This window comes from Ornithorhynchus anatinus, chromosome 5 (genome assembly GCF_004115215.2).
Source record: "Ornithorhynchus anatinus isolate Pmale09 chromosome 5, mOrnAna1.pri.v4, whole genome shotgun sequence".
NCBI classification, from domain to species: Eukaryota; Metazoa; Chordata; class Mammalia; order Monotremata; family Ornithorhynchidae; genus Ornithorhynchus; species Ornithorhynchus anatinus.
The window spans coordinates 27,487,279-27,510,201 of record NC_041732.1 but is presented as its reverse complement, the minus strand read 5'-3'; the positions used below and the strand labels follow the sequence as shown (position 1 = coordinate 27,510,201).

The following is a 22,923-nucleotide window of genomic DNA, read 5'->3' as shown; positions in this document are numbered from 1 at the left end:
CTATGAATCACAAATGCTGCCGAGAGGCTGATAAGAAAAAAGTACATGCACACATTAACAGGGTTGAAACTATTTTAGAGATAAAAGATGGAGCGACTGTGATAGCAAATCATTTAAATTGAAAGAAAAAAAGACTAAAAATTGTATTTTTGTGTGTTGAACAACTCCCCGCTAAAAGTAGAGGGAAAGAAATGAATAGACTTTTACTGGCATGGCTCAGGAGGCTTTGCTGCTGACCCTCATTGGTAAACTGCAGAATTTCAGAGTACCTGCTTTATTTAGTGATGGAGTTGCAAACTTTTCCAAGTAGGCTTGTCTTAGGCACACGTAGATGCGTATGTGTTCCTCATTACTACTAACTTTATAAAGAAGAAGAAGAGTCAAAGCAAAGACCATATCTGAAATAGAAAAATAAAAGTAATAGGGTAGCATAAAAATTGAGATTACAATAATGTACGATGCAAGCAACCCTGGACATTAAAATGAAAATGTTCCGTTTGGTTTGTTTCTTTGTTTCAAATAACTTTCTGGTGTTATATCATTTTTTTTTTAAAGAAAACCAATTAAGTAATATAGCTCAATTCAAAAGAGGGTTTGGAAAAAAGTCTTGCATTAGAAAAAAATTATGAAACTTGCTATTTCAAGACTACAATATAAAATACATAGGTTTTCATATATCTCTGTACAATAACATTTACTCATTCAGCGAATTTATTAACAACCAATAGCAGGTTTAAGAGCCCCATCGAATCTCTTTATGTTCGTAAATGCAAAAATAAATGTGTCTCATAGTCTCGTGTAAATGGTGTATTTCTCTTCGATCTAATATCAAATGTCCCTGGTTATAGAAATGAATATTTCAAAGTGATACAATTCTTTTTTACAAGTTTGTACTTACCGATACTGAAAGTAGAGATACAATGCTATGAATGAGATTAAACAATAATTTACACCTTGTAAAAGAAACTAAACTTGGAACTTTCTTCATTTCAACTTATTTGCTGCTTTCAGCAGTCACTTTTGAATTTATTTATTAATATAACTTCAGGATATATATTTGATTTTTTATGTTTTAAATTCCATCAGATGTCTTGGTATATGCATTTTATTTGTCAGTGCAACATGCATTTTAAAATACAGGCTTATTAAAATCACTGAAAAGAATATTATTTTTTTTATAAAATGAAAGTTTTCAGGAAAAAATTAATTTCACAGCAAACTATGTTAAAACACTGTCATTCAGTAGGACAAACTATTATGTTACGAAAGTTTTCGGCAAAAAGGAAATAATTTCATAGCAAACTGTGTTAAAACTGTCTTTCAGTAATGATAAAATATTTTCTTCAGATTATATATATTTATGCATGTTTTATATAGGGATATATGTAATGTTATATGCATATACAAATACATTTACCATAACTAAATACTATGGAAAATAAGTTGCGCGTCTCAAGTTTGAAAACTTAGAGGACCAGTGACAGAGGTGAAAAGGGAATATTTGGGGCACAATTAAAAGAGAGTGTATAAGAAACAGAATGCTTACTGAACATCGCTATGTTCAATATATCAACGGTAAAAATGTGATAGAAAATGAAATTATTTGTAAGAATGCAATTTAGAGAACCTGATAGGTTGTCCATTTGATTCAGTTTATAATTAAGATAGTGTTTAAATCTGAAATGAATTCTATATATGCATGTTCAATAGGCTATAGCACAACAATAAGAATGGAATCACATCTCATTTTATCGTAAATTGTGTAATAAGCGATAAGGTAAAAACTAGGGCTAAAATCCTTCCAGCAAAAATGAGACAGTGCGACCTCAATTGCCCTAATTCATTCTGCTTTTTTCTTTTTTTTTTTTAAGTCTCTTCATTTTCCCTCTGTTCACATTATTAGCTTACACATGAGTGCATTATTAGAAAATAACAAAGCCAAATAGAGAGACTTGGAAGAAGCGGGAGATAGGTTCTCTCTACAGCTGAAAGGTATTCTCATTTCATTTGTTAGGAGTTGCAAAAATAGTTTTATTGCAAAGGAGGGACAATGACCTTTTCCTTTCAACAAGCTTGGTGGTTGGTCTTTTGATGGAAAAACTAGGGGATACAACATCTGGTAATTTGTGTTACTGAGCTTAGCTGAGGTCTTAACGATGTAAGCAGATTATTCTTGAAGAAGAACAAAAAAAATTCCGGAAGACTCAATGGACTATTTAAAGTTATTAGCCAGTGAATTCTGGCACTCCACTACTCTTTTCTGATTCATTCTCTTTTTTAACGATATGCCCTGGGAGCATTTTTTTTTTTTAAGTTCTACCTCCTTCCAGCTCCAGTTGACTTTTTTGGTGGTCCACAGCTGTTCGGCTGGGCATGCTGGGCCCCCTTTTCTCTATCGCAGCAGAGATGATTATTTTTCTGATTAAATTTTCTTTTTCAGAACTTTAGGAAGCCCCCATCCATACGCATGAACTCTGCTGGGCCAGGAAAGCTCAACTCTGAAAGATAGCAGCAGTCAAGCTTAGAGAGTAAAAAGAAGTAGCAAAATTGATGGAAGGTAGAGAGAGGGTGCCTGGAAAAAAAAGAAAAAAAAACAAACAAAAAAAGAAAGAACCTGGCGTGGAATTTCAGGCAAAGGATATTATATAATATTAAGAGGAAGTCTCTGCAAGTTTCATTTTTCTGCTTGAACATTGTACTAAAATTCCCCTAAAGTCCCAGTACTTCAAATATTTTGAAGGAACTAATAAAGTACATTAGATGTTATGATTACTTTAGTAAATTCAGGTTCCCAATGGAGAGGGCTTTAATATTTAAATTGGGAAATAGCAATTTTTCTCAAATGATAGTGTACGCTTAACCTCATTGTTCTATAGTGAATTTATTGGTATCTCCGTGAGTAGGTACATATTGAAACCTACTTTAACATGAGTAATAGGTATTTCTACCACTTTAAAATTTACACTAAGACAGAAGGCCATGTGTGAATGCATATGTGTATGTGCACACACACACACACACACATATATTCATTCAATCATATTTATTGAGTGCTTACTGTGTGTGCGCACACACACATACACATACACACATAAACACATGCAAGCAGACTGTTTCCACCTGGAACATTTTGAGGTCTGGGACCAATCAGACTCTCCACCACAACAGAAATCTCACATACATATATAAACAGACTTGTTCAGTGATTAGCACATTGCATTGCAGTTATACAAAGGAGAAATAAATAACATTACATATGCATTTTAATCTCTCCCATGGCTACAATTCTCCTTAATGCCAGTAGCTTGTTTCATATCAATATTTTCCCCAAAATTTAAAGGGTTCATGGAGACTATAGTGCATTTCATCAGAAAAGAAGCACCTGAGATAAAAATGAACAGCCTACAATTTGTAGTCTTCAAATTTCTAAACAATTAATAATAAGGTTAATGGGTTTTTGCTTATGCTTGCATAGACCACTGGGCATTAATTTGTCACATTAAATATCAATAATGATTTTCCATATTACTGCTTTCTACTCATATTTCAAATTTCTTCAAATGTAAGACAGTTTACACAAGTTCCTTTAGAATGAAGTCAAATAAGTGTAATATGTTATTTGGAAAACAGGCTGTTCTCCCAGAACCACCATCTTCCCTGTCACTGAAGACTATGGTGCCATCCTCAAGTCCTCATTACCCTTCAACTCTCACATTACATCAACTACCAAATACTGCCAATTCTTCCTTTACAACCTCCTCAGTTCAGCTGCTGCTTCTTCATTCAAATTACCACCCTGTTACAAGCACTGGTCATATTGTGGCTGAACTACTGTATTAGCCCCTTCATCCTCCAACCTCTACTAAACACTGCTGCATGAATCATCATCTTGAACTGTGATTTAATTTCTCAAAACCCTTCAGTGGCTATTCAAGTGTCTCTACATTAAATGAGTGAAAACTCACAATCAAATTCAACCTCTCCACCAATTCACCCCACTTTTATGCCTGCTCTCTTTACCCTTACTCACCAATTTTCTCTCTATCCCTCAATGTAACTTTCTCATTTTACCTTTATGTAAGCTTGTCCTCTAGATATAAGCTCATCCTCTAGGCTGTATATTCACTATGGGCAGGGAATGTGTCTGCTAGACTGTTATATTTTATTATCCCAAGCTCTTAGTACGGTGCTCTGCACATAGTAAGCGCTCAATAAATACGATTTACTGCCTGACTGACTTCCTCATCCTAAATTCCTAGATCATGCTATTCCCAGGCTTGGAAAATCTTTTCTTCCCAAGTATGAAAGACTAGAGCACTCCCTATACTCAAAATTGTCATGAAATCCCACCTCCTCAATAAGGCTTTCTTTATTAAAGCCTAGCAAGCCAAGTTGTATAGACCCATCAGCTGTCTATAACACAAACATACCTTCACCCATCTTCAGCTTTTACATGGCTATGTTGATTCAATTGTGCATTCAATTACTTATTTTGATTATTGTATTTATAAATATTCCTACATTTTTCTCCCCCATTACAATGTAAGCACCTTGTGGATAGGGAAAGTGTCACTTTTTCATTTAACAAATTCCAGTGTTTAATAATAACAATAATTGTAATATTTGTTAAGAGCTTACTATGTGTCAGGCACCGAACTAAACGCTGCAGTTGATACAGGCAAATAGGGTTGGTCACAGTCCCGGCCCACTGGGGGCTCACAGTCTCAATCTCATTTTTACACAAGAGATCACTGAGACAAAGAGAAGTGAAGTAACTTGTCCAAGGCCATCCAGCAGACAAGTGGCAGAGCCAGGAATAGAACCCATGACCTTTTGACTTTCAGTCCTGTGCTCTATCCACTATACCATGCTGCTTGGTACCAGAATATAGTCAAACAATGAAAGGCATTTATTTAATGCTTACTTTAATGCAATCAAGCAATCAATCAATTAGTGGTATTTACTATGTGCACAGCATTATATCAAGGCCTTGGGAGAATATAATAGAGGAGATAGATGCAATCCCTGTACTCAGGAAGCTTACTGACTAGAAGGGGAGACAAATATTGAAATAAGAGATAGAGATAGATAGATGATAGATAGATAGATAGATAGATAGATAGATAGATAGATAGATAGATAGAGATAGATGAATAGATAAATGCCATGGGAGAGGAGTGAAAATCAAAGTACTTAAGGGTTACAGATCCAAGTGCATAGGCAATGCAGAAAGGAGGGCTTAGTTAGGAAATGCCCTTGGAGGTGATATGATTTGAGTAAAACTTTGAAGTGAGAAGTGGTGGTCTGTCAGATATGAATGAGGGGAGAGTTCCTGACAGATACAGGTCCAGTAAGTAGACTGGTGCTAAAGGAGCGAAGCATGCAGGCTGGGTTGTAGTAGGAAAGGAGTTAGATAAGGTAGGAGGGAGGAGAGCTGATTAAGTACCTCAGAGCTGAGGTGAAGGATTTCTCTTTGATACCAAGATGAATGATTAACCATTGGCCATTGGAGGTTTTTGAGGAGAAAGGAGATGTGGCCTGAGCCTTGTTTGTTTTTTCCTTTGGTTTTTTTTTTTTAATGATCTGAGCAACAGAATGAAGAATGAGAGTGGAGAGAGAGGAAGCAGGGGGATCATCCAGCCAGTCAAGGAGGGATATAAGGTCAACATAGTAGTAGTTACATGGAAGGGAAGTGGAGGAGTCTAGAGATACCATGAAAGTTGAACCAACAGGATTTGGTGACTGATTGAATATGTGGGTTGAATGAGAGAGAGGTAAGTCTAGGATAATGCCAAGATTGTGGCCTTATGAAGTAAGGTGTTTTCTACTCTTATGAGAGCCTGGAAAAGGACAAGGTTTGGATAGGAAGATGAGTTCTGTTTTGACATATAAAGTTTGAGATAATAATAATAATGATATTCATTAAGCGCTTACTACATGCAAAGTACTCTTCTAAGCACCAGGGTAAATACAAGGTAATCAGGTTGCCCCATGTGGGGCTCACAGTCTTAATCCCCATTTTACAGATGAGGTAACTGAAGCACAGAGAAGTTAAGTGACTTTCCCAAAGTCACACAACTGATAAGTGGCGGAGCCGGGATTAGAACCCACGATCTCTGACTCCCAAGCCCATGCTTTTTCCACTAAGCCACGATCCAAGTAGGGATGTCCTGAAGGTATGAAGAAATACAAGACTATAGAGAAAGAGAGGAACCAGAAGGTACTCAATAAGTGCAATTACTACTATCACTCTTAAACCTTGTGGGGAAATGGGGAAATGAGGAAACAACACTCATCTGTTAGGAAAAAACAGCGGAGTGCATGCTTTTGGCATCAATTCAACAGTGATATTATTGACAATTAAAGTATTTGCTAAATGCTTACTGTGTGTCAACTACTTGGCTAGTGAATAGAGCACGGGCCTGGGAGTCAGAAGGTTATGGGTTCTAATGCGGCTCATCCCACTTGTCTGCTGTGTGGCAAGTCACTTCATTTCTCTGTGTCTCAGTTACCTCATCTGTAAAATGCAGATTGAGACTGGGAGACCTATGTGAGACAGGGACCGTGTCCAACCCGATTTGCTTGTATCCATCTCAGCACTTAGAAGAGTGCCTGGCACATAGTAAGTGCTTAACAAATGCCGCATTTAATACATGCTGGGAAAAATACAAGATAATCAGGTCAGACACAGTCCCTGTCCACATGGGGGGCTCGCCCCCTATGTAGGAGGGAGAACAGATGAGGAAACTGATGCACAGAGCAGATGAGGTCAGACAGAAGACAAGTGGTAGACTCAGGATTAGAAGCCAGCTTCCCTGACTCCCAAGCCCATGTTCTTTTCACTAGGCCATGCTGCTAGAATGTGAGTTTTCCTTTACCTGGAGTTCTTCAAGTTCGTAGGTTCAGCATTATTAAAGGACATTCTACCTTTCAATTTGACCTTGCTGTATTTTGATGATGGGCCAATGAATCTAGAGGGTTAAACATTTTCCAATCATTTAAGTGTTTTGTATTTTTGATTAAGTATGCATGTCAATAATTATTTACTAAATTCAGCTTGAGATGATTCCATCCATCTCAAATGTGTCACTGTTTTGGTTCAAAGTTTTTGTTTTATATGGGTTCATGTGAAGGGACTTCATGTTAATTTTATCATCTTTGTTGAAGGGTGAGAAGCCCAGTTTCAAACCTAACTGTCCAGTACAGCTAAGACACCTGATGCCTTTATTTTCAGAGCCCATTTATTCAATAGTATTTCATTCAATAGTATTTAGTGAGCACTTACTATGTGCAGAGCACTGTAATAAGCGCTTGGAATGTACAATTCGGCAACAGACAGAGACAATCCCTGCCCAATGACAGGTTCACTAACTTTCTACTCTCAAAGCCCCTGTTGCTGAGTTGTGTGTTCAGAAGAATTTGGAAGAAAACACTTCTGGAAGAAACTGTGAAGTTCAGTGCCCTCCAGAGGAACACTGTATGTTAAAACCTAGCTGGTGTATTGCCACAAAATGACAGCATCATCAATGATATTAACTGAGCTCTTACTATATGCAGAACACTGTATTAAGTATTTGGGAGAGTACAGTACAACAAAGTTGGTAGAAACATTCTCTGGCCACATGGAGTTTACAGCCTAGATGGAGAGACAGATATTAATATCAATAAATAATTTATAGTATGTAATTTATGACATTTATGATATCAATTGTGTTATGCTAAATTCTGGGTAAAATTCAGGAGATGTCTTGTGTGATTCTTGGGTGAATTCAGGGACACCCTCATTGTTAGCATTTTTAATATGTTTAATGCTATCTACCAAATTTTACCCTCTCAAGGTCATACCTGGAGAGTTTCTAGTACTCTACCAGCTTTGACTACGGGAAGGAGAGTCAAGCAGAGGCCTACCCATTGCATTCCTAGCTTGGCCAGTGGCTAGATAGCAGAAGGCAATCTTCCATAAGTCAAGACTCCCCTGTGCTGGGCAGCAACGGCAAGGAGAGAGTTGAGATGGAGATTCAAGTTTACTGCGGGGAAGAAGGCGGTGATAAACCACTTCCATATTTTTGCCAAGAAAACTCTATGGATACACTACCAGAACAGTTGCAGATGGAGGTGGAGACTCAGGTTTATTGCACAGAAGGAAGCAGTGGTAAATCACTTCCATATTTTTTTTTTTTTTTACCAAGAAAACTCTATGGATACACTACCAGAAGAGTTGCAGATGGAGGTGGGGAGTTTTGGGAAATATGTGTCCATGGTGTCGCTATGGGTCGGAGATGACTCGATAGCATAAGACAAGGCCAAATTTTACTCTTTTCCCATTTCCTTACTAATATTCAAAATGACTCAAGACCTCTTTGATCACATTCAACAAATCTACCTTGGGTCTTTAATCCTGATCTCAGTGCACTTTCCACAATTCCAAATGCAGTAGAGTACCTGTAACTAATTGTGCAGGTAACTGTACTTGACACTGAGAAGAATCATTAGAATAGAAGAAATCACAAGCTTTTGCCTTCAAGAGAGTTACAGTCTAAAAGTAAAAAAAATGAAATATATGAGTAGACAAAATGATATTATAAGTGACAGAGATGTAGAATAAACAGTGATAAGCAATTTTCAGAAGTTAAATTTCCCAGAGTTGGTAAAAATGATTAGACAGCTTACTAAGAAATATTCACTGATACTATTGATGGTGGGCAAATAGGGACACATTGTTCTCAACTAGCAACCATTAAAAATAGATAGATATATACACACATACGTATGTACAGATATACTGAAATATAACATTAATATTTGATAGTGAGCCTGATGAAACTACTAAAATTTCCTCCTAACTTAACCAGCTTATAAATCAATCAGAAAGTTATCTTCATTAACTGTGGGTTTGAATCAAGGTTCAAACCTGGCTCCATAATAATAATTACTATTATAATTATTATGCGATTTGTTAAGCACTTACTATGTGCCAGGCACTGTACTGAGCGCTGGGGTGTGTACAAGAAAATTGGGTTGGACAGAGTCCCTATCCCACAGGGGGCTCACAGTCTTGATCCCCATTTTACAGATGAGGTAAATGAGGCCCAGAGAAGTGAAGTGACTTTCCCAAGGTCACAAGTGGCAGAGCCAGGATTAGAACCAATGACCTTCTGACTCCCAGTCCCATGCTCTATCCACTATGCCATGTTGCTTCTCATTGTTAAATGCTTACTAAGTGCCAAGAACTGTTCTAAGTGCTGGGGTAGTTATAAGGTAATCAGGTTGTCCCATATTGGGCTCGCAGTTTTAATCCCCATTTTATAGATGCTGGAACTGAGGCACAGAGAACTTAAGTAATTTGTCCCAAGGTCACACAGTAGACAAGTGATGGAGCCGGAATTAGAACCCACATCCTCTGACTCCCAAGTCCGTGCTCTTCTCAATCAACTATATTTATTATTGAGAGTTTATTTGGCACAGAGCACTGTACTATGCACTTGAGAGAGTACAATGTAACAAAGCTGGTAGGCACATTCTCTTTTTACTTTCTTTCCCTTCATTTCTGGAAACTGTCCCTTGTGTGCTATGTTTTCCAAGATCCAGGGCTGGAACAGGCTGGTTCTGTGAAGTAAATACTTACTATTACAGAGGCTCCTGGTGAGCAGCTGCTTGACTGCTCTGGCAACTATATCCTTGCCAGTACCTAGTGCTGAAAGTAAACTGGAACAAGCCAGAATTTGCTTCAGTTAAAGAAAAAGTCCTGGAACACTTGTTCCCGTGTGATAATTGCTAGAAGTAGTAATAAGTAGCATGTACTGAGGGCCTACTCGTTACAGTGCACTGTACTAACCACTTGGGAAGCAAGAATGGAAAATGGGCATGTTCCTTGCCCACAAAGAGCTTACATTCTGAGGAGACAAACACAATAATATTTATAATAGAGTGGTCAAAATAAAATTAGTAAAAATATATACATGAGTGCTAAGGAGAGTGTAAATAAATTCAACAGTGTTAGAGCTGACCTAAGGGCTGATATTCATTCAATCATATTTATTCAGTCATATACATTGACCACTTACTGCATGCACAGTACTGTACTAAGCACTTGAGAGGGCACAATATAACAGTCACATTCCCTGATAAAGTTCAGAATCCTGGGAAATTAAGAAAAACTTGTGGCAGAAGGTTGGCTATTGGAGAGATTTTAATGTAGGAAGACCTGTGGTCCCTTGTATGCGGAGAAGGAGGGTGGGAATTTCCAACCTGGAAAACGGTATGGGGAGATGAGAGGTTACTTAGGGGAAGCTTTCCGGAGAAGATAAGATTTTAGTAAGGAATTGAAGATGGGGAGAGTAGTGATCTGTCCAGATATGAAGGGGGCAGGAGTTCCAAACCAGAGGGAGGATGCAATCAAGAGGCCATTGATGAGAAAGATGAGACTGAGGAATCGTAAGTAGGTTGATGTTAGAAGAACGAAGGATGCCAGCTGGGTTGTAGAAGGAATGGTGCAAGGGAAGCTGATTTAGTGCCTTAATGCCGATGGTGAGGAGTTTCCACTTTATGTGGCGATAGGTAACCACTGTGGGTGGTTTTTGAGTTTGGGGAAACATGTACAGAATGATTTCTTGTAAAAGTGATCCAGGAAGCAGAGTTTAGTATGGACTGGAGTGAAAGAGACAGGTAGCAGGGATGTCATCAAGGTGAGCATCCTCATCATGTTTCTTTTCCTTCTCCACTGTAAACCTGTTGTGGACAGGGAATGTGTCTGTTATACTATACTCAATTGCTTAGTATCGTGCTCTGCACACATAAAATGCTCAGTAGATATGATTGACTGAGGCTGATGCAGTAATCAAGGTCAGGATATGATAAGTGCCTAAACCAATATAGTAGATGTTAGGTGGAGAGATATTGTGAAGATAGAACTAACACAATTTGGTGACAGATTGAATATGCTGACTAAAGAGAGAGGTAAGTTGAGGAAAATGTCCAAGTTGCATGTTATGAAGAAGTAGCAACACTGATGCTTCTTCCACATACTCTCTTGGCTATCTGTTCTGTTCACTTCTGTTTTCTTTCACCTAGGCTGTGGATCAATTTTCTTGCTTTTTCTTTTCCCAAGAATTATCATCCTCAGTCTTTGCTTTTCCCTTGGCAAAGTCTGTCCTTCTAAAGTCTGCCCTAGTTGGGTTAGCATCTCTTCCTGATGGTGGATTTCACTGTGCTTTCATTATTGGTCCCTTGGTAACTAACTTTCTTCTTCTCCTATTACACTCAGGCCAATCCTCCATCCAGACATATCTACTCTCCCTTTGCCCCTGAACTCCTTTCCCCTCAAAACTACGCTATGTAACGTACATGTTGTGGGCAGGACATGTGTCTGTTTATTGTTATACTGTTCTCCCAAGAGCTTAGTACAGTGCTCTGCCCATAGTAAGCACTCAAATATATGTAAATACATCTTCTTGCTATTGCCTGCCTTCTCCCATGTCAAATCATGTTCCAATCAAACACACCTTCAAGATGGAATTAACCTTAAAAGCTCATATGGTCTTCATCCCCAACTACAAAAATATGCTCATTTTCTCAGATATCAATGTGGGGTTTCACCAACTACATACTTATGCAGATTATTTTAGACGTTCCGTCGGGTCTTTCAGATTGTAAATCCTGGATCAAGGAAGCAGTGTGACTCAGTAGAAAGCACACGGGCTTGGGAGTCAGAGGTCATGGGTTCTAATTCTGGATCCGCCGCTTGTCAGCTGTGTGACTTTGGGCAAGTCACTTAAGTTCTCTGTGCCTCAGTTACCTCATCTGTAAAATGGGGATTAAGACTGTGAGCCCCACACGGGACAACCTGATCATCTTGTAACACCGCCCCCCCGCGCTTAGAACAGTGTTATGCACATAGTAAGTGCTTAACAAATGCCATCATCATCATTGTAAATCCTGGATCAAGCCAACTGGAAAGTCCACACCAAGAGGGAATTTGGGTTAACAGAATGTTTTTATGCTGGCAATGTTCTCTTTGTCAAGCCTTCTCCATACCTGGGCTGAGATTCCCACCAATGAAAATCATGACCCAAGACCTCTTGCCCAACAAATGGATTTTCCAAGGACACACAAATCCTATTTGAATCAGTTATGAAGGTGGTTGCTAAAAAGGCAGAAACCATCCCTAGAGAATTTACAACAAGTTGAACTCAACATGAATTTTGGCCTCATAAAAATATTTGAGTCAAATATCTGTACAATGACAATGGCAGGCAGTGAATTAAAACAGAAATGCCCTTGGACATCACTGGGTTCCACTTATTTTTTAACTGATGTTGTCTAACCACTAATCTGGTTAAAATAACTTAAATCATTTAACCACATATAAATCCTTGACCCAATTATCCTCCTGTCACTGACAATGGAATTGTGCATGAGTTGATGGATCACATTGTATAAAATGGCAATCTTCGTGCAACTCCATTTGACCATAACACCCGGGGATATTTTTTCTTTTCAGAGAATGTAAGGATGAAAATCTTTTAGGAATATGTCAGATTAATGTTTGAGGATCTACTGCATAAAGTATGTGCTCAATAAATACTCCTGAATGATCTACTAAACTATTTAAAATCAGAAAAAATGTGGGTTAGTGGAAAGTGCAGGAGCCAGGGAGTCAGAGGACTTGGGTTCTAACTTCAGCTCTGTTATCTGGCTTCTAAGTGACCTTGGAGAAGTCATTTAACTTCTCTGTGCCTCACTTTGTTCATCTGTAAAATGGATATTGAATTGCTATTCTGCCCTACTTAGCCTTTGAGTCCCATGTGGGACAGGGATTGCAACTGACCTGATTAACATATACTTACTCTACTGCTTAAATACTGCTTGACATACAGTAAGCACTTAAATATAATAATGATGATGATAATATAGTAATAATTAAGGCAGAGAGTAGTTCCTGACTAAAACAATAATATAGATCTTGGAATGCAAAAATGATTTGGCTTCAAGAAACTGTACAGTTAGAGGGGAAGGGTGGTCCTTTGCATACAGGTGCCTGAGAACTGAGCAAAAGGGAGGGTCACCCTCCCTCCCCTCCACCCTGATCACTGGAGGCCTGGGACTGCCCAGCGGGAAGTTACCCCAGCCCTCTGGACCCTTCCCTCTCATCACTTCCCCCCAGGTGAACCAGGGGCCTAGAACTGCACTGAGAGGAGACACTGCCACCCTCATTCTCCCCATTCCTATCCATGCACCAGGGACCTGTGACTGCGTGAGGAAAGGACCACTAATCCCTCCACCTCCCCCATCCCCTCACACACTGGGACCTCGATGCCCTGCCAAAGAAGCAGGCCAGCAACCCACCAAGGAGGTTGCCTATCAACCTCCGCTCAAAACAAAAACTCCTCACTCTAGGCTTCAAGGCTGTCCATCACCTTGCCCCTTCCTACCTCTCCTCCCTTCTCTCTTTCTACACCTACCTCGCATGCTCCGCTCCTCTGCTGCCCACCTCCTCACCATCCCTCGGTCTCGCCTATCCCGCCGTTGACCCCTGGGCCACGTCCTCCCGCAGTCCTGGAATGCCCTCCCTCCTCACCTCCGACAATCTAATTCTCTTCCCCTCTTCAAATCCCTAAAGCTCACCTCCTCCAAGAGGCTTTCCCAGACTGAGCTCCCCCCTTTTTCCCTCTGCTCCCTCTACCCACCCCCCTCACCTCTCCGCAGCTAAACCCTCTTCTCCCCCCTTTCCCTCTCCTCCTCCCCCTCTCCTGTCCCACCCCCTCAGCACTGTACTCATCCGCTCAACTGTATATATCTTCATCACCCTATTTATTTTGTTTAATGAGATGTACATCACCCTGATTCTATTTATTTGCCATTGTTTTATGAGATGTTCTTCCACTTGACTATTTATTGCCATTGTTCTTGTCTGCCTGTCTACCTGGATTAGACTGTAAACCCGTCAAAGAGCAGGGACTGGCTCTATCTGTTGCCGATTTGTACATTCCAAGCACTTAGTACAGTGCTCTGAACAGAGTAAGTGCTCAATAAATACTATTGAATGAATGAATAACGTGATATCATCAATAACTATCAATAACTTGCAACCCTTCTTAATGGTATTTTCTAAGTGTTTACTATGTTTAATACTGAGGTAGATACAAATTGATTAAGTTGTAGGCAGCCCCCAACCCTCATGGGGCGCATAATGGTTTTTCTTAAGAGCTTACTATGTGCCAGGCACTGTACTAACCCCTGGGGAAGATACAAGCAACACAGTCCCTATCCCATGTGGGGCTCACAGTTTCAATCCCCATGTTACAGATGAGGGAACCGAGGCCCAGAGAAGTGAAGTGACTTGTCCAAGGTCACACAGCAGACAGGTGGCAGAGCTGAGATTGGAACCCATGACCTTGTGACTCCCAAGCCTGTGTTCTATCCACTTCACCATACTACTTCTCTAGTATAGTCTCACAGTCTATGTGGGAGGGAGAACAGGATAACTGGGGCACAGAAAAGTTGTGTGCCCAAGGCAACACAGCAAGCGATTGGCAGAGCCAGGATTAAACCTCAGGTCCTCTAACTCCTAGGCCCGGGTCCTTCCCACTACACCATGCTACCTGATAGTGCTGGCCTATTCACTCTGGACAGACACTTTAATGACTTGTTAATCGCACCTCAGAACTTGTGGATTCCCCCCATCCATGTTGCCACCTATTAAGTAACCTGCCTTGGTCCCTAAGTCTACAGATCAACTACAGCAGCTCTTGGACCATTTACTGTCTTATGCCCTGGCACCACCATGTGATCTAAATCCCCTCCCTCTGATACCCCCCACCACTGCCCAATGCCCATCCTTCTCATTCTCCACCTGCCCCTGCAGCTCAATTCCCAATCAACTCCTTCCTACCTCTCACACCACCCGCACCCCACACACCCTCCCCACACACTTAGACATCTGTGGCCTTGGAAACCCCATTCCATTATAGAGAAGCCTCCCTTCATCAATGACCTGTACCTAACCCAATCACTGCTCCTCCTGGACATCACTGAAACCTGGCTCTTGCAGATTAGACAGTGTCTCCTGTTGCTCTTTCCTGAAGGGGGCCTTATCTTCTCCCATTCCCCCAGACTCAATGAAAAAGGGAGAGTAGTAGGCTTCCTTCTCAATCCCCAGTGTTCCTTTTGCATCACTCCACTTCCCCTATCCCTCTCTTCCCTTCCTTTGAAGGCCATATCACCTTTCTCCACTCACTCCAATTACTAGTCACTGTCATCTACCACTCCCCAGGCCCCTCCTCCAACTTTCTTAACCATTTTGACCCCTTTCTCACATCTCTCATTTTCCACCCCTAGATTGATCCTTGGGGACTTCAATATCCATCCGGATGTCCCTGATGATCTTTCCACTGTCCACTTCCTCTCACTTCTCTACTCCAATGACTTCCTGCCCCACCCCACCTCACACACTCTCCAACTTGGACACCCTCTTGATTTTATAATCTCCGGTCACTGTACAATCTCTACTCTCACCAATTCTGAAATTCCTTTATCAAACCATAACCTCCTCACTTGCTCTCTTTTCCATAGATCCACTCCCCACAAATTTGTCCTTTCTCCCACAGAGACTGCCAATTCTTTTGACTCCCTCTAATATTATACAATCAACTCTACTCCATTTGGTCTCCATACCCAAACTACTTTCTCCTGATGCACAAATCCACACACTCAATACCAGCCTCTTCTCTGAATTAAACACCCTCATTCCCCTCCACCAGTCTCACACCACTAACCCACAGCCCTAAATAACCTCCCCAGTACACATCCTTCACCCCTGTGCCCCAGCTGCGGAGGGTTGTTGGAGGAAATACAGACATCTCTCTGACCTTGTCCACTTTAAATTCATTCTTATCTGCTCCTATTCAGACTTCTCCACTACCCAACAACAATACTTTGCCTTCCTAATTCAATCCTATACTCACTGCCGCCACCAACTGTTCCAGAAATTTAACTCCCTCCTGAAACCTCCTGACCCCCAACCCAAATCTCTCTTCCCCATAATGACCTGGGCTCATACTTCATCAACAAAATCGAAAACATCAGGTGTGATCTTTCTAAAATCTCTCCTGCTCCTCTCCAAACCCCACCCACTCCACCCTCTTTCACTCTCCCTATATTCCCAAGCGCTTATTACAGTGGTCTGCACACAGTAAGTGCTTAATATGATTGAATGAATGAACTCAAGACAAGATTTCTCACCTTTTCTCTGTATCTCCCCTCTCCACCTGTGCTTATAACCCCATTCATTCATTCAATCGTATTTACTAAGCATTTACTATGTAAGAGCACTGTACAGACCCCACCCCTTCATAAATTTTTAAGACATTTGCCCCCCCCCCCCCCAACTTCTTCCCTCCTTGACTGCCATTTTCAACTGTTCACTTTCCAACAGCTTCTGCCCCACTGCTTTCAAGTATTCATGTATATGCCTCTCCTAAAAGAAACTTACTTTGACCTGACAGGTCCCTCCTACCATTTCTCTCCAAACTTCTTGAGAGAGCTGGTTACACCCATTATCTCCACTTCCTCTCCTACTATTCTTTCCTAGGTGCCCTCCAATCTGGCTTCTACTTCCTTGACTCCAAAGAAACAACCCTCTCTAGAGTTGGGTCTTCTCAATTGATCTGACAGCCTCTCCACTTCCTTAATCCTCCTGAACCTCTCAGGTGCTTATGACACTGTAGACCTCCCCATTCTTGTCAAAACTGTATCCAAATTTGGCCTCACTAATACTTTCTTGGTTCTCCTATCTCTGCCCTCTCCTCAGTTTCTTTTGCTGACTCCTCTTCTGCCCCCAACTCTCTGACAGTGGGGAGTCTCTCAAGGCTGTTTTAAGTCCTCTTTTACTTTCCATCTACACTTCCTCTATTGGACAATTCATTTGCTCCCTTGGCTTGGCTTGGTGTTGTCCTAGACTTATCTCTCTCATTCCACCCACATATTCAATCTGTCACCAAATCTTGTAAATTCTACCTTCACAGCATTGCTAAAATCCTCCCTTTTCTATCTGTCCCGAACTGCTACCATGCTGATCCAAGCACTTTTCGCAACCCTCTTTAATTATTGTATCAGCCTCCTCACTGTCCTCCCTGCCCTCTATCCCTCACCACTCTAGTCCATACTTTGCTCTACTGAACAGATCATTTTTCAACAAAACTTTCAGGCCATGTCTTCTGACTCCTCAAGAACCTCCAATGGCTGCCCATCCACCTGTGCATCAAACAGAAATTCCTTACCCTTGGCTTTAAAGCACTCAACCAGTTAGCCCCATCCTACCTCACCTCACTCATCTCCTACTACAGCCCAGCCGGCACACTCTGCTCCTCTAGCTCTAGCTTACTCACTGTGCCCCAATCTCATCTATCTCTCTTCCAACAATTTTCCTACATCCTCTCCCTACCTTGGAACTCCCTCCTACTCCATATATACCAGATCACCACTCTCTCCACCTTCAAAAGAATTACTGACATCACATAGTACAGTGCTCTGCTCACAATAAGCACTCAACAAATGATTGAATGAATGAATCTCCTCCAAGAGGCCTTCCCCAATTATGCTGTCAGATCACTTTTCTACAAAAACTTTCAGTCCAAATTTCCACACTCCTCAAGAAACTCCAGTGGTTACCCATCCACCTCCGTAGCAAACAGAAACCCCTTACCATCGGCTTCAAAGTACACGATCACCTTTCTCCCTCCGACCTTACCTTGCCACTTTTCTACTACAGCCCAGCCCACACTAACTCCTCTAGCTCCAGCCGGCTCAGTGTGTCCCAATCTTGTCTATTTCACCGCTGACTTCTTGCCTACCTCTGCCTCTGTCCTGGAATGCCATCTCTCCATGTCATAGAGGCAATCCTTCTCCCCACCTTCAAATCCTTATTGAAGGCACATCTCCTCCAAGAAGCCTTCCCCTACTAAACCCTCATTTCCTATCCTCCCCCTCTCTTTTGCATCACCCAGGAAGGAGGGTAGCATAATGGAAAGAGCATAGGCCTGGGAGTCAGAGGATTTGGGTTCTAATCCTGGCTGTGCTATTTGTCTGTTATGTGACCTTGAGCAAGTCGCTTAACTTCTCTGTGCCTCAGTTCCTTTAATTAAGGCTATGAGCCTCATGCAGGACAGGGATTTTATACAACCTGATTATCTTGTATCTATCCTAGTGCTTAGAACAGTGCTTGTCACATAGTAAGCACTTATAAAATGCCCCTAACATTGTTATTATTATTATTATTATTATTACCTTGCTCTTTGATTTGCATCCTTTATTCACCCCTCCCTCAAATCCACAGAGAAGCAGCATGGCTCAGTGGAAAGAGCACGGGCTGGGGAGTCAAAGGTCATGGGTTCAAATCCTGGCTTCGCCACTTAGCTGTGTGACCTTGGGCAAGTCATTTAACTTCTCTGTGCCTCAGTATCCTCAACTGTAAAATGGGCATTAAGACTGTGAGCCCCACGTGGGACAACCTGACCACCCTGTATCCTCCCCAGCACTTAAAACAGTGCTTTGCACATAAAACAGTGCTTTGCACATAAAACAGTGCTTTGCACATAGGAAGCGCTTAACAAATGCCACCTTTATTATTATGTACATACCTGTGATTTATTTATTTATATTAATGTCTGCCTCCCCATCTAGACTGTAAGTTCACTGTGATCAGGGAACATGTCTACCAACTCTGTCACACTGTATTTTCCCAAGTAGTCTGCACACAGTAAGCACTCAATTATTAGAATTGATTCCCCGGCTTGCTCTCCCTTTTGTGTTGTCTATGCCTGTGGATCTGTGACCTTTGGACATTCGACATCCTCCCCATCCCTAGCCCCACATATGTGAATATCTTTAAAATTATATATTATAAATTACTTATTCACTTATATTAATGTCTTGTTTCCCCACTAGACTATAAGCTCATATGGGCAGGAAACATGTCTGCTAATTATGCTGTATTATGCTCTCCCAAGTGCTTAGTGCAGTGCTCTGCACTTAGTAAAAGCTCAATAAATTCCATTTATTGCCTGACTATTCATTCAATAGTATTTATTAATCGCTTACTATGTGCAGAGCACCGTACTAAGCGCTTGGAATGTACAAATTGGTAACAATAATGATTAGAGACTGCCACATTCTTAGATTAAATATAGGCTGCCCCTTCCTCTCAGAGCATTAGCCCTTTGTGGAGAGGGGACAGTCTGTGCTGTTACACTTTTCCAAGCCCTTGCTGTAGTGAATTGTCCTCAGAACACACACAGTATAAGCCACTATGAGTGCACAATGAATGACCAGTTTTTTAAGACTGGGTTCATGGTCAAGAGACTAATGGTGAAAGCACATTCTTTCTAAGATTTCCTCTATCAAGACCATCTTGGGAATCAAATGAAAGTCTATTGATCCAGCAACTTTTAGAATAAGTGAAACCACATTTTCACGAGGGTGGGGAATAGTTTCTGGAAAATCCAGAGAACTGAGTCTCAAATTAGGCAAATGGCCATGGATTTTGTGCTCCTTAGACACTAGTTCTCCACAAAGATGCAACAGTTTCAACTCAGGTCTTGAAGTTTATTAAACTCTCGTTATGATTGACTGCTTTGTTCTAGATACGACTGAGCCATCAATTAGTAGCTACTGAACGTCCATGCAGTGCTGGCATTGCAAACAGAATTCCAAAGACTGCCTTTGAAAAACTTGTATTTTGAATTTTATAAAAATCAAAGAGAATTGTCTGACTTTGTGATTTCAAAGGCAACTGCAACCCTAGGAATGAAACATGCGCTGAGGAGATCATGACCTAGTGTATCTGCACAAAAAGTAAACACCCAAATCTACAATAATTTATAACTAAAATTTGCGTCATCAAAGGATAAGGTCATGTTGCTTTCGTTGGGATGTGAGCTCATCTGATTAGTTCCCAAATATTTGTGTTTAGTCATTTTATAAAGAAAGAAAGTATTTAAACCTCCCAAGTATTTAAGCTGGTCACCCACACATACACACTTCCTTTCCATAAACAACACTTACTTGTACACACATTAAAATTAGATTTGAGAGTGGGGGCGAAAATATGCACCCTTAAAGAGATTTTGTCAGATGTGGAATCTTCACTAAGGAAACTCTTGTTAAAATTCCTAATTCAGTTAACTTTCCTCATTAGAGCCTTTTTGAGGATATTTTATCATTTTTCCTAAAAAGCTAAACCACCAAAATTACCAAGGTTCTGTTTCACTTAGAGAGTTTGATCCTAAAATCCACTTAAATCTAAAAGCCAAAAAAGAAGAAGTTTTTCTCAGTCTGATGTTTGGATGGATTTGGATAATACATGGAGATTTCATTTTCTTTATGTAGTGCTAATACTTATCTCTGTAATTTGGGACCAAGCTAGAAATATTGTAACATATATTTTTACATGACAATCTTATTTTCGTATATTTTTTCATCTCCACCAAGGACCTGCAAAAAGCAAATATAGTGCCTGGAGATTTCATAAAATGGCTTTATTTTAACTGTGCAAATGTAGGATTTTGGTGAATAAACTTCTCATTTTGCATTTTTATTTTTAATGGAACCAAAGACTTCAGATGATACAAAGTTACAGTAGGAAAGAGGTTATCTCAGTTCATTCTTTCCAACATAAAAACAATGTCACTGGGTCTGCTAAATACGGATGACACAAAAAGACTCATGATGAAAGTCATCATGGGGTTTTCCAGTGACAAAGATTATTCAAGGCCAATTCCCGTAGTGCTACTGTTGAAATATTTCCAAGTGATACAACTAACCTTATGACCATCACTAAATATCAAGATATTAGATGTTTACCATCAGTTTTTCTCCCCTTTTCACAGGTTAGTAAAGTTGGGTTACATATCAATTCTTTCAGTTTAATTCAGTTAATACATGAACTCCTCATCTTCCCTCCAGAACCTTCTCATCCTCCCGACCTTCCCATCACTGTTGACATCACCACAATAATAATAATCATCATATTTGTTAAGCACTTACTACATGTCAATCACTGTTCTATACACTGAAGTAGATACAAGGCATTCAGGTTGTCCCACATGGGGATAACAGTCTTGATCCCCATATTACAGATGAGGTAACTGAGGCCTAGAGAAGTTAAGTGGCTTGCCCAAGGTCACACATCGGATTAGTGGCAGAGCCGGGACTAGAACCCAGGTCCTCTGACTCCTGAGACTGTGCTCTTTTCACTAAGTTGCACTGCTTTTCTGGAAAAGTGGGGATTAGTCTGGGAAGGTCTCCTGGATGAGGTGCACTCCCAAGCTCCTTGGGTCAGAGTGTGTCCAATGAGTTTTTAATTGACAGGGCAGAGGGGCTAGAGCCAGAGAGAGGGGAGAACCAGGTAGTGGAGCTTGCCCTCTGGAAAGGTGCCGGGGCCAGTAGGGAGGCCGAGAAGGGTGGGGATGGGGTGACTCACCATCCTACCTGTCTCTCAAGCACCCACCCTAAATATTATCCTTGACTTCCTTTTCTGAACCCGCATATTCAGTCAGTCTTATCCAGTCATATTCAGTCCTGTTAGTTCATTCTTCACCCTTTCCTTTCCATCCACAATGCCACATGCTGATCCAAGCACATGTCATACCCTAATTCAATTACTGCATCAGGCCCCTAGCTGAACTCCCTGTGTCTAGCCTCTCTCCTGCCCAATATTCATTTTTTGAAAAAAATACCATTTTGCACATATATCCCTCCTCCTCAAAAATCTTCAAGAGCTGTCCATCCATCTCTACACTGAACAGAAACACCTATCAGCTTCAAGTGACTCAATCAGCTTTCTCCCCATCTTATCTATGCTTCTCCTCCATTACAACCCAGCTCACATACTTCACTGTAATACCAGTCTACTCACTGAGCTTCAGTCTCATCTCTTTCACAGCTAAGAGTGCCTGTCCTATGGATCAATAATGCCTGGCTCTGTTCAAATACTAACCTGGAAGAAGAGACAGACAAGGAAGATGATCAGGAGTTATTCTGACTGACAATATAAAAGACCCCTACAAGAATCTAGAAGTTGTTCGTGTTGCTACTTTACTATGAAGATATACCATCACAGTGACATTTCTGAGGGTCATGGTGCAAGGGTAGGCTACAATACCTCTGTAAAAAGAGAGCTGAGAATATCTAACAGCTGGCAGAGAAGCAGCATGGCCTAGTGGTAAGAGCCCAGACACAGAGGAGCTGGTTTGTAATCCTAGCTCCACCACTTGTCTGCTGTGTGTCCTTGGACAAGTCACTGAACTTCTCTGTGCTTCAGTTACCTCATATGTAAAGGGGATTAAGGATTAAGACTATGAGCCCTATGTGGGACAGGGACTGTGTCCAACCAGGTTATCTTGTATCTACTCCAGAGCTTAGACACTTAGTACAGCACCTGGGGCATAGTAAGTGCTTAATAGATACCAAAAAAAAAAAAAGGTCTGTAATCTAATGTAAATGCCTGTCCACTCTGAATGTAAGCAACATCACTGATACCAGTGGAGGAGACACGTTAAATATGGTTCCTTTCATCTACTCTTATCGGTCTCCAGTGAATAGGAGAAGATCCCTAGTTAGAGGTAGTTTTTGTCCAATTTGAGACACACCTCAATGGAACAGATTGAGATTCATTCATAAATATTCTATTTCTTCATTTGATGCCCAGCAGAGAACTAATGGGGAGCATAGGGTCACCAGCATCCTTGGATTAGGGCTCAAAATTGGAAAACACCAGTCCATTTAAGAGGTGCCCATGATGACAAGCTCATGGAAAAGATAAAATATCCATATGAGTCCTAATTTTACTGTATTGCTACAAAAATACTAGCGGCAAAGCATGTAATGTTAGCTGGATAACAAATCAAATATCATTTGTGCCATCAAGAC

The 22,923-nt window shown here is 40.8% G+C and overlaps 1 long non-coding RNA gene across 2 annotated transcripts in view; it reads right to left on the bottom strand.

The window, feature by feature from the left end:
• Positions 1–258: 258 nt before the first annotated feature.
• LOC120638400 overlaps positions 259–22,923 on the bottom strand; it is a 171,947-nt gene continuing 149,282 nt past the window's right edge. For both annotated transcript variants that reach the window (XR_005660051.1, XR_005660050.1), the window contains exons 4-5: positions 2,321–2,498; positions 259–398 (exon numbers count right to left, since the gene is read on the bottom strand). This is a non-coding gene — a long non-coding RNA (uncharacterized LOC120638400). The remainder of the gene's footprint in view (positions 399–2,320; positions 2,499–22,923) is intronic.